Source organism: Urocitellus parryii, chromosome 3 (genome assembly GCF_045843805.1).
Source record: "Urocitellus parryii isolate mUroPar1 chromosome 3, mUroPar1.hap1, whole genome shotgun sequence".
Taxonomy (NCBI): Eukaryota; Metazoa; Chordata; class Mammalia; order Rodentia; family Sciuridae; genus Urocitellus; species Urocitellus parryii.
The window spans coordinates 145,522,421-145,535,930 of NC_135533.1; positions in this window are offsets into that span (position 1 = coordinate 145,522,421).

A 13,510-nucleotide genomic window follows, 5' to 3' on the forward strand; every position below is an offset into this window, starting at 1 on the left:
GAACATTCACAGTGTTGTGGAACTACCACCTCTGTTTAATTTCAGAACATTTTCAGCACCCTGAGGAAACTTTTGTGTGTGTTTGGTACTGGAAATTGAACCCAGAGGTGCTCTACCATTGAGCTAAATCCTCTGCCTTTATTTTTTTTATTTATTTATTTTTTTTTTGCACAAGCCTGTAATCCCAGGAGCTCAGGAGGCTGAGGCAGGAGGATCACAAGTTCAAAGCCGGCATCAGCAATTTATTGAGGCTCTAAGCAAACTAGCAAGACCCTGTCTCAGTGGTTAAGCTTTAAGCTCCCCTGGGTTCAATATCTGCTACTTACCCCCAGTTTTTTTTTTGTTTTGTTTTGTTTTGTTTTTGTTGTTGTTATTTGTTTATTTGTTTGTTCTGAGACAGGGTCTGGCTTAGTTGCTCAGGCTGGCCTTGAACTTGGAATCCTTCTGTCTCAGCCTCCTGAACCTCATCCAGCCCAAGAAGAAATCTTGTAGCTGTAGGCAGTGATTCTACCACATCCCTTGACCACTACTAATCTGCTATCTGACTCTACAGATTAACCTATTCTGGATATTTACATACAGATTGAGCATCCTTAATTTGAAATTATGAAATGCGGGGCTGGAGTTGTGGCTCAGTGGCAGAGCACTCACCTAGCATGCATGAGGCACTGAGTTCGATCCTCAGCACCACATGAAAATAAACAAATAAAATAAAGGTACTTGGGCTGGAGATGTGGCTCAGCGGTAGCGCGCTCGCCTGGCATGCGTGCAGCCCGGGTTCGATCCTCAGCACCACATACCAACAAAGATGTTGTGTCCGCCGAGAACTAAAAAAAAATAAATATTAAAAAATTCTCTCTCTCTCTCTCTCTCCACTCTCACTCTCTCTTAAAAAAAAAAAATAAAGGTACTGTGTCCATCTACAACTAAAAATTTTAAAAAAAGAAAGAAAATCTGAAATGCTCTAAAATCCACAACATGAGGCCACAAGTGGAAAATTCCATATCTGACTTCATTTGACAGGTTGCTGTCAAAACATAAGCACTCTTAAAGTATTGTGTAAGGTTACTTTATTGCTATGTGTATGAAGCATACAGAAAACATTGATTAGACTTAGATCTCATCACCAAAATTGTTCATTATGTATATGAAAATATTCCAAAATCCAACAAAATCTGAAATCCAAATCCCAAGCATTTTGCATTTTGTTTTGTTATCAGGGATGGAACCCAGGGACGCTAAGCACTTAGCCACATCCCCAGCCCTTTTTTATTTTTAATTTAGAAACAGGGTCTCACTAAGTTACTGATAGCCTCCCTAAGTTGCCCAAGCTGGCCTCAAACTTGTGATCCTCCTGCCTCAGCTTCCTGAACTGCTGGAATCACAGGCATTTGCCATTGCACCCAGCTCCCAAGGATTATCCCCCTTTGGATAAGGGATATTGGAACACATAAAAAGGTTATTTTTTATAACTTGCTAGGTTGCTTAGAACCCAGATGAGTTGCTGAGGTTAACTTTGAACTTGTGGTCCCCCTGCCTCAGCCTCCTGAGTTTATTTGTTCCAATATCCCTTATTCATTTGGATATTGGAACACATAAAATATAATATTTATAATTTTTATAATTGATTTATTTGGTGCTTTCTTGTTGAGTATATATATTTAGTTGTAGATAGACACAATAACTTATTTTATTTATTTATTTTTATGTGGTGCTGAGGCTCGAACCCAGTGTCCCACATGTGCTAGGCAAGTGCTCTACCACTGAGCCACAACCCCAGTCCTCCTATTGGGTTCTTATGTGATGTCTGCAATTACTCTTTGAGGTAGAAAGAGGCCTTGTTGTTTTAATTTATTTAATCTATCATTTACTCTGTTTTTGTTTCGTTGTGTTTTGTTTGCAGTACTAGAGATTGAACCCAGGACCTTGCACATCCTAGGCAAACCCTCTAACCCTGAACTACATCCACAGCTGACCTTGAACTTTCAATTCTTCTACCTCAGCTTCCTGAGAAGCTGAGACTATAGGTATATGCCACTGAACCCAGCCAAATGACATTTTTCTATTCTAGGATAGCCTATTTCAATTTAGCTCTCATGTCTCCTTGGGCTCCCTTGGCTGTGACAATGCCTGAGACTTCCCTTATTAATGACCTTAATAATTCTGAAGAGTATTGGTCAGAGAATTGTAGGTTCTGCCCTATTGGAATTAGTTTGATGTTTTTTTTTTTTCATAATTAGAGTTATGGGTTTGAGGGATCAAGACCATGGAGGTCAAGTGTCTTTTTCAAGTACATGGTAGTGTTTCATCTAATCCTTTATTTTTTTCTGGCATGCATCTTGACCACTTTCCTCATAAGGAAACCGAGGTTTCCCCTGAGGATACATCAGGACCATGGAGACGAAATAGAGCCCAGCAGAGTCACACATACCTATAGTCCTTGCTACTCGGAGTCAACATACTTATAGTCCTTGCTGCTCAGTAGACTGAGGCAGGAGAATTGCTTGAACCTATGAATGACTAGCCTGTATAACACAATGAAACGCAGCCTAAAAGTCAAGGTAGGGGGCTGGGGACATAGCTCAGTTGGTAGAGTGCTTGCCTTGCATGCACAAGGCCCTGGGTCCAATCCCTAGCACCACCAAAAAAAAAAAAAAAAAAAAAAAGTCAAGGTAAAATTCAATAAGAAAACAAAATTTAGTTTCTCAGTCTCTAGCCATGCATGCTTCCTGTGCTCAATGAGCTCATGTGGCTAGTAGCTGTGTAGGAGTAGAATGTTTTCATTATCACAGAAGATTCTACTGCCCAGTGATTACAGATGTTCACAGAATTTGTCCCTGTGCTGACCCAGGGAGACTGGGGTAGTTCAGGACCCCATTTCAGTCCAACTGACTCATTTTGCCTCTTCAGCCCCAGTTTGAGTGATGACTGTGAAGCTGCTGTGGATGGCAAAACATTACATCCCTCTTGTGTGGGTTCTTTGGTGAGAACAAGACAGAAATAGGCATGGCTCCTGGCTTGGGACCTGGATGCTCAGTGGTGATTAGGGGTGATCCCAGAAAGGAGTCGCTACAGGTGCTACAGAGTCTTCTAAGGCTGGTAGTATTAACTACCACTAGCAGAACACTAACCTACCAGGTTGCATAATAGGAACTGGCACAAACCTTTGCTATAGATTGGAAACGGTAGTGCTTGGACTTGAGGTAGCTCCAATGACAAACCCTATCTTACAGAGAAGGCCGTGGAAGCTGAGAGAGGTTATGTGACTGCCCCAAAGTCACATGGCAGAATCAAGATGTGAGTTGGGTTCTGTGTGCATGAAGAGGTCCTCAGGACAGGGACTCCCAGAAGAGGTCCTCAGGACAGGGACTCCCAGAGGTGCCGCCGGAAGTCCTCTGGGTGAATTCTGAGGGGAGGAGAAGGACAGCTACAGCTCTCTTCCATTGGAAGAGGCATGCTAAACTGTAACAGCCCGAACCTCTGTGGCACCTACCACAGGGTAGAAGAATGGACCTGAAAGTCACTGAGTAGAATTCTCCAAGCCTCTGCACTCTCTGTTCCTTTATCTTTTGCTGGCCCAGGTCCATGCACAGGTGTGTAAAGCACAGCCTCTCCCAGCCTGAGAAAAAACAGCTCCCAGTGGAAAGAACAGCTCACGATAGCTTTTTGACTTTCTCAGGTGATAGCATATCCACAGTCCAGCAAGGTCACCTAAGCTGGGGCCCTGGAGGATAAGGTCCCTTCTTCCAGGAAATGCTTTAAAACAGCTACTTGCTTCTATTTGCTGAATGCTTTTATAGGCTTAGCACCGTGAGCACTGCGCTTTACATTGTCTTTCAGCCTAACAATATATCTTCTCACATAATATGATTGCTGTGATTATTGTCATCATTTGACAGATGGGGAAACAGGTTCAGAGAGGTTAAGTCATTTGCTCAAAGTCAGACAGTTAGAAAGTGGTGGAGATAGGATTTGAACCTGTGTCTATCTGCTTCTTAGTCCAGGGCTTTCTTCAATAATAATAACAATAACAGTAGCAGCAGCTAACATAGCTTGAGTGCTATGCCAGGATAGAGCTTTACACAGTTGAGGTTACAATCAAGTGTTCCTATAGATGAATAAACTGAGACGGTACGTCAAAGTATCTAAACCATTTTCAGCACCCAAAGCCACCATTCTCAGCATGTGGATGTTCATGATAGCTTTCTAACTCCTCACAACATCCGTTCCCTAGCTGCCCTATCCAGAAAAGGTGTGGAAGGCACGTGATGTAGTGTTGGTGGTTCCCAAACTCAAGTGATCCCTGGAATCCCTTGGGAAACTTAACAGAAATGTAGATTCTTGGAGCACAAGGTGCAGGTTGAGGATCATTAGGATCTGCAATTTGTGCTTTTTTTAAAAAATATTTACTTTTTAGTTTTTTAGGTGGACACAATATCTTTATTTTACATTTATGTGGTGCTAAGGATTGAACCCAGTGCCCCATGCGTGCTAGGCGAGCATGCTACCACTGAGCCACAACCCCAGCCCCCAATCTGTGCTTTTTTATTTTTTATGCTTATTTTGCAGTGCTGAGGACTGAACTCAGGGCCTTGTGTACACTAGACAAGGCCTCCACCACTAAGCTACACTTCTGTTCCTGTGCTTTATATTTTGTTTCTTTGAATTTCCTACGTGATTCTGATGATTATATAGTTTTTAAGAACAATTGCTTTGGTATTTAAAAAAAAAAGAATATTAACTTGGGTAGTGGCTTATTGCTGTTATTTAGGTATGACGCTTTAAAACTTTGGGGCTGGCTGGGGGTGTAGCTCAGTGATAGAGCAGTGCTTGGCCTGTGTTTCCTTAAGTGTGTCCAAAAAAAATAGAATATATTCATAATATTATTTCACACAAATTGATGTCTGAGTTTAGGCATGGTGACACAAGCCTAGAGTTTCAACTACTCAGGAGGCTGAGGGAGGAGGAGGGTCACTTGAACCAAGAAGTTCAAGACCAGCCTGGGCAATATAGTGAGACCTTATTTAAACACACACACACACACACACCAAAAAACAAAAGAAGAAAAGCAAAAACTAAAAAGAAAAAAACCTTGTATATGCTACATAGATTTTTTTCTCTTCTTCACCTTTTTAATTTTTTTCATTGTGTACTAGTGAAAATTTCAAATATACAGGAAAGAAATAGTATCATGAAATCATTTACCAAACAGCCTCAATTCTTATTACATTTCCCAGTCTTTTTTTTTAATCTACACCCCACATTCTTCTTCCTCTTCCTCTTCTTCTTTTATTACTACTACTACTACTACTACTACTACTACTACTACTACTACTTGGAACTAGGGATCATACCAGGGGCATTCTACCTCTGAACTACATTCCACTTGTTTTTTTCTTTTTGTGAGACAGGGTCTCTCTAAGTTGCTGAGTCTGGCCTCAAACTAACAATCCTCCTGCCTCAGACACCCTAGCTGCTGGGATTACAATCATACACCACTGTACCTAGCTATTTGTAGCTCCTAGGAACTGCCAAAATGTTTTCTTTTTTCCTTTTTTATTTTTTTGGTACTAGGGGTTGAATCCAAGGATATTTAACCCACTGAGCCACATTTTCAGCCCTTTTTATTTTTTATTTTGAGACAGGATCTTGCTAGGTTGCTTACGGTCTTACTAATTTGCTGAGGCTGGTTTTGAACTCAAGATCCTCCTACCTCACCCTCCCCAGCCACTCAGATTACAGGCGTGTGCCACCTGGCCCAACTGCCAAAATCTTTTCCATAGTGGCTACACTATTTTACATTTCCACCAGCGATGCACAAGTGTTCCAGCATCCCTCCCTTCCTTTGCATGAAACAGTTATCTTTCAACACTAAGCACTGACACTGGTCAAGAAATGGGAGATGGCTGGTCTGGTGATGCACGCCTGCAATCCCAGCAACTCAGGGGGCTGAGGCAGGAGGATTGCAAATTCAAGGCCAGCCTCAGCAATTTAGCAAGGCCCTAAGCAACTTAATGAGACCCTGTCTCAAAATAAAAAATAAAAAGGATGTCATTCAGTGATAAAGCCCTTCCAGGTTCGCCCCAGTACCAAAAAACAGTATATAAACTGAATATACCCCAATGCTTTCTTTCACAGAGGATCAGGGTAAGAAACTCAAATCCTACAATATGACTCAAGATAGAAGTCACAGGACAAAAGACTGAGGGGCACCAACTGAAAGTTCAGAGACTGATGAAAATTCTAGCAAGGTCATGGGCAATTTCCTGAACTACTTTCCAATTTAAATTTCCTATAGCATATGAGGAAAGTGAGATGTACTTGTGAGCTCTAGCACACACCTATAATCTCAGCAACTCAGGAGGCTGAGGCAGGAGGATCCCAAGCTTGAGGTCACCCTGGACAACTGGGCAATTTATCAAGGGTATATCTCAAACTAAAATAAAAAGGTTTGGGGGTATAGCTCAGTGGGAGTGTGCCCCTGGATTCAATTGCTAGTGTTGAAATAAAAAATTCAAAAAGACCCCAAATTTCAATCAGATGGGCCAGGGGGTCTGGAAGAGTAGACCATGTATACAGAAGGAGAAAATGACTGGATGGGGGAACTGGGAGGGTAGGCCAGGATCTATGGGCCAGCTAAATAAAGATAGGCAGTTAATACCAAGTTGGCAAGGCCAGGTGCTTTGGGCAGTGAGGTGCAGGCCAGGTATACAAGTCAAAGGAGTGTATGGGCTTCAGAATGGAGGCCGTAGGGCCGGGTGAGGATGGAGGACCAGGTAAGTAAGTCCAGTGGGCACAGATAGGGCAAAAAGACCAATAGGGTGAGGCCAGGTGGTAAGAACAAGAAGATAAGGCCAAAAATTAAGGCCACCTCAGTTAATCCATATGGTCTAACACCATGCTGATCAGACCAAGAATTTAAGGCCAGGAGGGAAAGGCCAAGTAGGACTTGGCATGGGGGTGTAGGTAGCAGAGCTGGGCAGGGAGTACAATAATGGAAATATGGCCAAGGGTCTGGCTGGAGAAATGGCCAGGTGGGCAAGGAGAGGGAACAAGGCCAGGTAGTTAAGGTCAGGGAGAAAAGACTAGATGCTAACATTAATTAAATAAAGATGCATGATTCAAAATGATTCCCTAAGGGCCAGTTTTTGAGGCAATGAAAGGGCAAAGTAAGGTGAGAGGCATAAGGGCACCAAGGGACACTTAAGCCTCAGAGCTTAAGGCCAGGGTGTGAAGGGCAGCTAAGTAAAAGATAAGTGGTCAGCACCAACTGGTAAGGCTGTGTCAAGGGTGGATGGCTAAAGCCAGGTGGCTCAAGGCATAAGGATGTGGAGGGAGGAGGAGGCGTAGACAGGACCCAGGTGGAGGAAGTAGGAACTCTAGGTAGGGTCGGGGACCATGGCTGGGTTGACCTGTAAAAAATCCTGGGAGGGTGGGACAAGGATTAGCGGGCTGGCTAAGTAAAGATTGGTGGCTCACACCAGGTCGTAAGGCGGTTTGGGATGAAGGGATTAGTAAGGCCAGGGTTGTTTGGGCAAGGGACCAGGGCACAGGTGGAGTGCCTAGAAAATAAGGAAAGTTTAGCCAGGACAAAAGTGCCCCTTAAATAAAGATAGGCCAGTTAAATAAAGATAGGTGGTAAGCACAGTTAAGCCGAGTGTTGACTGCCCAGAGCCTCAAGCCAATTGGACAAAGCCAGGTAGGGTTGGGAATGGGGATATGGTCGGGGACAGAAATGTGGATAAGCCATAGGGCCAGGGGAGTAATGTCTTTGGATAAAGTAATGAACAATGACTTGGTGATAAGGCAAGCTGGCTTAGGCCAAGAATTAAGGGCAGCCAGGAACAGTGAGGATTCAGGCCAGGTGAAATAGGTGGCAAAGCACCAGTGTTATGGGCCTATGACGAGGACCAGGAACACTAGGCCAGGGGTGTTTGGGCACAGAGCTGGGGGCTAGGATGTTAAAATAACCTTGAACTTTTAATCTTTCCCATCTAACCTACCAACCTACCACTTTGTCCAGCGTATAATTAACCATCGCTACCTACTTCTTTGAGTTTTCTTTCTTTTTCTTTTTCTTTCTTTTTTTTTTTTTTTTTTGTGGTACTGAGGATTGAACCCAGGGGCACTTAACCTCTGAGCCACATCTCCAATCCTTTTTTGGGAGGGGGGTTACTGGGGATTGAACTCAGGGGCACTTGACCACTGAGCCACATCCCCAGCCCTATTTTGTATTTTATTTAGAGACAGCACCTCTCTGAGTTGCTTAATGCCATTTCTGAGGCTGGCTTTGAACTCAAGATCCTCCTGCCTCAGCCTCCCAAACCACTGGGATTACAGGTGTGTGCCACTGTGCCTGGCTCCTTTTTTTGTTTTTTATTTTCAGACAGGGTTTCACTAAGTTTCTTAGGGCCTCACTAAGCTGCTGAGACTGGCCTTGAACTTGTGAACTCCTGCCTCAGCTTTCCAAGTGCCTGACTTTCTTTTTTTTTTTTTAATTTTAATATTTATTTTTTAGTTTTCGGCGGACACAACATCTTTGTTGGTATGTGGTGCTGAGGATCGAACCCGGGCCGCACGCATGCCAGGCGAGTGTGCTACCGCTTGAGCCACATCCCCAGCCCGCCTGACTTTCTTAATAGGTACATTCTGGTTGTATATAATGGTGGTGTTTGTTATGACATATTCATGTGTGCATGCAATAGAACAATATAATTTGGCCAATATCACCCCCCAGTGTTCCCCCCGACCTCTTTCCTGGGTCTTACTGATCTTTCCTTGATTTCATGAGACTGCCCCCACTTTTCTTTTCCTTTTTCCTCTCTAGCTTCCACATGAGAGAAAACATTCAACCCTTGACCATCTGAGTTTGTCTTATTTCCTTTAATATAATGGTCTCAATTTGCATCCATTTTCTTACAAATGACACAATTTGCTTTTTCTTTATGACTGAATAAAACTCCATTGTGTGTATATATACCACATTTTTTTTTAAAAGAAACACTTCTATGTTTCTAATGATTTTTTAATTTTAATATTATTTTTCAGGTGTAGATGGACACAACACAATGCCTTTATTTCTATGTGGTGCTGAGGATCGAACTCGGATCTTGCCCGTGCTAGGCGGGCGCTCTACCACATTTTCTTTATCCTGTTGATAGACACCTCGGCTGGTTTCATAGTTTGACCATTGTGAATTACATTGTTATAAACATGGCTATGCATGGATTGCTCTAGTATGCTGCCTTTAATTCTTTAGGATAAATACCAAGGTGTGGGATAGCTGGGTCCTATGGTGGTTGCATACTTGGTCTTTTGAGAAGTCTTCATACTGATTTCCATAGTGGTTGTAACTAATTTACAATCCCATCAACAGTGTCAAAGTGTTCCCTTTCTTCCACATCCTCTCCAGCATTTATTATTGTTTTATTCTTGATGACAGTCATTCTGAATGGAGTGAGATATAATCTCAGTGTAGCCGGGCACAGTGGTGCACGCCTGTAATCCCAGCAACTCGGGAGGCTGAGGCAGGAGGATCATGAGCTCAAAGCCAGCCTCAGCAACTTAGCAAGATCTTAAGTAACTCAGAGACACCCTATCTCTAAATAAAATACAAAAGAGGCCTGGAGATGTGACTCAGTGGTTAAGTGCCCCTGGGCTCAATTCCTGGTACCAAAAAAAAAAAAAAAAAAAAAAAAAATCTCAGTTTTGATTTGCATTTCCCTAATTGCTAATGATGTTGAACATTTTCTTATGTATTTGTTGGCCATTTGTATTTATTTGAGAAATGTCTGTTTAATTCATTTGTCCATTTATTGATTGTGTTTATTTTTTGGATGTTTTTTGATTCTTTATATATTCTAGATATTAATCCTGTCAGAAGGGTAGCTTGCAATGATTTTCTCCCATTTTGCAGGTTCTCTCTTCATATTCCTAACTGTTTCCTCTTTTGCTGTGCATAAGCTTTTTAATTTGATGCCATCCCATTTATTCTCTTGGCATTATTTCCTGAGGTTTACAGGTCCTATTGGGAAAAAGGTGAGCTGGAGATATAGCTCAGTTGGTAAAGTGCTTGCCTTGCATGCACAAGGCTGTGGATTCAATCCCCAGAACCACAAAAGAAAAAAGAGAGAGAGAATATTATTGCCTGTGCATGGTTTCTGGGCTAATTCTGAGGTCTTTGATTCATCTTTAGTTGATTTTTTTGCAGGGTGAAAGCAAAGGGTCTAGTCTCATTCTTACACACATGGATAACCAGTTTCCCCGGCACCATTTGTTACAAAGACTGTCTTTTCTCCAATGTTTTTGGTGTCTTTGTCAAGAATCAGTTGACTATATCTGTGTGGGTTTGTCTCTGTGTCTTTTATTCTGTACCATTGGTCTGTGTGGCTGTTTTGATGCCAGTACCTTGCAGTTTTGTTACTATAGCTCTGTAGTATAATTTGAAGTTAGATGTGATGACTCCGGCATTGTTTTTTTGGCTTAGAATTTCTTTGGCTGTTCTGGGTCTTTTATTCTCCCAAATGAATTTTAGGACTTTTTTTTTTTTTCTGAGTTCTGTGAAGAATGTCATTGGTATTTTTATGAGAATTGCCTTGAATCTATATATTGCTTTTGGTAGTATGGCCATTTTAACAATATTAATTCTGCCTATCTATGAACATGGGCCGTCTTTCCATTTTCTAACATCTTTAGTTTCTTTTTCAATGTTCTATATAGTTTTCATTGTAGAGGTCTTTTGCCTCCTTGGTTAGATTTATTCCTAGGTTTTTTTTTTTTTTTTTTTTTTGTCTTAAGGTATTGTGAATAGGATTGTTTTCCGGATTACTGTCTCAGCAGATTCATTGTTGGTACATAGGAAAGCTGTGGATTTTTGAATGTTGATTTTGTAACCTACTTCTTTGCTGAATTTATTAGCTCTAGCAGTCTTTTGGTGGAGCTTTTTGGATCTTCTTAGTAGAGGGTCATATCATTTGCAAACAGTGATAATTTGACATCTTCCTTTCTTTTTTCTTTTTTGGTACCAGAGATAGAACCCAGGGACACTTAACCACTGAGCCACATCCCCAGCACCCCCCCCCGCCCTTTTTGTATGTATTTTATTTAGAGACAGGGTCTTGCTGAGTTGCTTAGTCCCTCAGTAAGTTGCTGAGGCTGGTTTGAACTCATGATCCAACTCATGAACTCAGCCTCCCAAGCCACTGGGATTACAGGCACGCACTACCATGCCCAGCCTTCTTTTCCTAAATTTTTTTAAAATATCTTTTTTAGTTGTCAATGGACCTTTATTTATATTTACTTACATGCGGTACTGAGAATTGAACCCAGTGTCTCACACATGCTAGGCAAGTGCTTTATCACTGAGCCACCACCCCAGTCCCTTCCTTTCCTATTTTAATCTTTTATTTCCTTCTCATTCCTAATTGTTCTAGCTAGAATTTTTAATACTCTATTGTAGGAGTAGTGAGAATGGACATCCTTGTCTTGTTCCAGACTTTAAAGGAAATGCTGTCAGTTTTCCCTATTTACAATGAGGTTGGCTTTGGGTTTTTCCATAGATAGCCTTTATGATGTTGAGGTATTTTCCTTCTATCCCTAGTTTCTTCAGTGTTTTTAATCATGAACGCGTGCTGAATTTTGTTGAAGGGTTTCTCTGCAGAGTTTTCATTTTTTTTTATGAAGATGTCCACACTATGTAAAACTTACATTAAATAAATGAGTATACTTTTCTTCTTTTAATACATGTAAAGTCAATTCAGTCCTTGGACCCATCAGGGACCCTAAGAGGATGGAGTTCTGCCACCTCTGTACAGAAAAATGAGGTATCCTGGGGCACCGTGACCTGAACACACAGACAAAAATGCTCACAAGCTCAGCACCGTTTTCAAATAATTTATTAGGAATTTAAAACTGAAAATAAAACCTGGAAAAGAAGTTACAGATGTGGAGAGAAGAGACACCGGAGGGTGGTAACTTGCTGGCTTCAAAACACCATGTAACATCTTTAAAAAAAAAAAAAAAAATTCCCCAAACAATTCAGAAAACGGAATTCCAGGGCCCTGAGCCCATGGTTGGGCCCAGTGGGGTGGGAAGGTCAAGGGATGAGAAGAAGGGAGAAGCTGAGTTTCTCTGGACTCAGCTCAAATGTGTAGAAAATAAAAAATAAAAACCAATAAAATGCAGCTTCTCTTTTATTAGGAAACATTAAAAAAAAAAAAAGAGAGAAAAAGAAAAAAAACCAAACAAACAGCCGCGCATCTCAGTAACAAAGATTATTGCTTTGTGTTCTCAGGGCTAATAGGTTAAGCACCTCACACGGGCAATTAACTCTCCAAAGGCTGGATGGATGGGGTGGGGGCTCTGATGGGGCAGGGAGCTGAGGCCCCCAGCCTCAGGCCTGGGGGAGAGGGACACAGAAGGGGGACAGTGGGTAGGCATCAGCCCTGCCACGCCAGCTAGGTCTCCCTTCATAATCATACCCTGAGCCTCTTTTTCCTTTGAAGGGGGCTCTGGGGTAAGGGGCTGCCAAGGGCCTCTGGCCACAGGACCATCCTAGTGGGAAACTTCAGTGAGAGAATTGGGGGTTCCCTGAGAAGCCCTTTGCTTTCCCCTGGCGTCTGTTCCTTACCCAAGTGCCCCCGGTTTCCACTCAGTGGAGTGGGGGCTCAGAGCAGAAGTAAAGGTCCAACCTAGGCAGGGGACAGGGGAGACCTTTGGAGAGCTAATTCCTTTCCAGCAGTGGCTCTGGGCAAGCCCTTCTCTTCCCTCGCCCCCACACTGGGTTTTCGGGGTGAGCAGGCCCAAGGCCTTGACCCTGAGGGCCTGAGAGAGTGGGCCTGCTGCGGCCAGGCCGAGGCCTGCAAGCTTACAGTAACGGTGTCTGAGGGGACAGAGGAGGGGCGGGGGAGACCTTCGCCCTGTGGGGTCCAGGCAATGCCCTCACCCCCAAGGGGGCTTAGAGAGGGGTGGGGGGCTTCACCTCACAGTATTTACATATGATACAGGACGGGATCTTCCAGGGGCTCGGCCTGGCCTACCCGCAGCCCTGCCCTCCTCTCCAGGGCTGGAGGGAGGCGGGCCAGGGGCCACACCCACATAGACACTTTGTTCTCAGCTGGTGGGGGGCACCTGGCCCCGTGCCCCCTGCGGCCTGGGGCTTCACATTCACAAACCTAGAAATAGTTTAAAAACGGTTTCTTAAAAAAAAAAAAAAGAAAGAAAGAAAAAAAAAGGAACAAATAAAGGAGGGAAAAATCAGAATAAAAAACAAGGGTAGGGGCTAGGCCTGTAGCAGGCCCCCCTGCCCTCACTCTAGCTATGCACAAATACAAAAAGCCTTTCTGGGGGCGTGTCCTATAGGGGTGGCGGGGAGGAGGGGGCAGACCGAGAGGGGGAGTCCACAGGGGTAGGGGACAACCGGCTAATCCAAAATAAATAAAAGCGGGCAGGGAGAGAGGCAGGTGGGGAGGGGCAAGGGCAGAAGGGGAGGTTAGTAGGGGAGCCAGACGGA